This window comes from Arachis stenosperma, chromosome 4 (assembly GCF_014773155.1).
Source record: "Arachis stenosperma cultivar V10309 chromosome 4, arast.V10309.gnm1.PFL2, whole genome shotgun sequence".
Classification (NCBI taxonomy): Eukaryota; Viridiplantae; Streptophyta; class Magnoliopsida; order Fabales; family Fabaceae; genus Arachis; species Arachis stenosperma.
Window position 1 is genome coordinate 39867963 of NC_080380.1, and position 2666 is coordinate 39870628.

General features: G+C 43.6%; 1 non-coding gene across 1 annotated transcript; it reads right to left on the minus strand.

Annotated features, from left to right (window-relative positions):
* Window positions 1–332: 332 nt before the first annotated feature.
* On the minus strand, window positions 333–440 carry LOC130977728 (small nucleolar RNA R71). Its single transcript, XR_009085407.1, has one exon. It is a non-coding gene; the product is annotated as a small nucleolar RNA R71 (small nucleolar RNA).
* Window positions 441–2666: the final 2226 nt, after the last annotated feature.

Sequence of the window (2666 nt, forward strand, 5' to 3'; positions counted from 1 at the left end):
ATTTCTATGGGAGAAGCATCTCTATCCCTGCCATTGGAGCAAACAACTTTGAGCTAAAGCCTCAATTAGTTTCTCTAATGCAACAGAATTGCAAGTTCCATGGACTTCCAATGGAAGATCCTCATCAGTTCTTAGCTGAATTCTTGCAAATCTGTGACACAGTCAAGACTAATGGGGTAGACCCTGAGGTCTATAGACTGATGCTATTCCCTTTTGCTGTAAGAGACAGAGCTAGGACATGGTTGGACTCACAACCTAAAGAAAGCCTGGACTCTTGGGAAAAGCTAGTCAATGCCTTCTTGGCAAAGTTCTTTCCACCTCAAAAATTGAGTAAGCTTAGAGTGGAAGTCCAAACCTTCAGGCAGAAGGATGGTGAATCCCTCTATGAAGCTTGGGAAAGATACAAACAATTAATCAGAAGGTGTCCATCTGATATGCTTTCTGACTGGAGCATCATAGGTATTTTCTATGATGGTCTCTCTGAACTATCTAAGATGTCCTTGGATAGCTCTGCTGGAGGATCTCTTCATCTGAAGAAGACGCCTACAGAAGCTCAAGAGCTCATTGAAATGGTTGCAAATAACCAATTCATGTACACTTCTGAAAGGAATCCTGTGAACAATGGGACTAGTCAGAAGAAAGGAGTTCTTGAGATTGACACTCTGAACGCCATTTTGGCTCAGAACAAGATATTGACTCAACAAGTCAATTTGATTTCTCAAAGTCTGTCTGGAATGCAAAATGCACCAAGCAGTACTAAGGATGCTTCATCTAAGGAAGAAGCTTATGATCCTGAGAACCCTTCAATGGAAGAGGTGAATTACCTAGGAGAACCCTATGGTAACACCTATAATTCTTCATGGAGAAATCACCCAAATTTCTCATGGAAGAATCAAGAGAGACCTCAACAAGGTTTCAACAATAATGGTGGAAGAAACAGGCTTAGCAATGGCAAGCCTTTTCCATCATCTTCTCAGCAACAGACAGAGAGTTCTAAGCAGAGCACTTCTGACTTAGCAACAATGGTCTCTGATCTAATCAAGACCACTCAAAGTTTCATGACTGAAACAAGGTCCTCCATTAGGAATTTGGAAGGACAAGTGGGTCAGCTGAGTAAGAAAGTTACTGAACTTCCTCCTAGTACTCTCCCAAGTAATACAGAAGAAAATCCAAAAGGAGAGTGCAAAGCCATAACCATGGCCGAATATGGAGAGGAAAGAGAGGAGGAGGACGCCACTGAGGAAGACTCCAATGGGCGTGCACCAATCTCCTCTGAGTTCCTCAATGAGGAACAATGGAAATCTGAGGCTCAAAATGAGACCATAGAGATTCCATTGGACTTACTTCTGCCATTCATGAGCTCTGATGAGTATTCTTCCTCTGAAGAGGATGAGTATGTCACTGAAGAGCAAGTTGCTAAATACCTTGGAGCAATCATGAAGCTAAATGACAAGTTATTTGGAAATGAGACTTGGGAAGATGAACCCCCCTTGCTCACCAAAGAACTGGATGACTTGTCTAGGCAGAAATTACCTCAAAAGAGACAAGATCCTGGGAAGTGCATGGATGAATCCATCATCCTTGGCAGACCCTTCCTGGCCACAGCAAAGGCTGTGATTGATGTTGATAGAGGAGAGTTGATCATTCAAGTGAATGAAGAATCCTTGGTGTTTAAGGCTCAAGGATATCCCTCTATCATCATGGAGAGGAAGCATGAAGAGCTTCTCTCAAAACAGAGCCAAGCAGAGCCCCCACAGTCAAACTCTAAGTTGGTGTTGGGAGGCCACAACCAAACTCTAAGTTTGGTGTTGAACCCCCACATTCAAACTCTAAGTTTGGTGTTGGGAGGTTCCAACACGGTTCTGAGTATTTCTGAGGCTCCATGAGAGTCCTCTGTCAAGCTAATGACATTAAAGAAGCGCTTGTTGGGAGGCAACCCAATGTTTTATAGTTAACTATTTTCTTTTGTTATTTTATCTTTTTTGTAGGTTGATGATCATAAGAAGTCACAAAATCCATTGAAAAAGCAAAAACAGAATGAAAAACAGGAAGAAAAACAGCACACCCTGGAGGAAGAACTCACTGGCGTTTAAACGCCAGTGAAGGTAGCAGTTGGGCGTTTAACGCCCAGTCTGGCACCATTCTGGGCGTTTAACGCCAGAAAGGGGCACCAGACTGGCGTTAAACGCCAGGAAAGGGCTAGAACCTGGCGTTAAACGCCAGAAATGGGCACCAGCCCGGCGTTTAACGCCAGAATTGGCTCAAAACGTGTTTTTGAGCCCCATTTGGTGCAGGGATGACTTTTCCTTGACACCTAAGGATCTGTGGACCCCACAGGATCCCCAAACAACCCCACCACTCTCTCTTCTTCTTCACCCATTCATCAATCACCTCAACATCTCTTTCTCTTCACCACTCACATCCATCCTTCATAAAACACCACTTCTTCCCCTTATGGCCGAACCACAAAGCCATCTCCCTCTCCTCCATTTCTTCTTCTTCTACTCTCTTCTTTCTTCTTTTGCTCGAGGACGAGCAAACCTTTTAAGTTTGGTGTGGTAAAAGCATTGCTTTTTGTTTTTCCATAACCATTTATGGCATCCAAAGCCGGTTCAACTGAGAAGGCATGACCTCAAGCCCATCACTAAGAAGAAGATGGAGCAAAC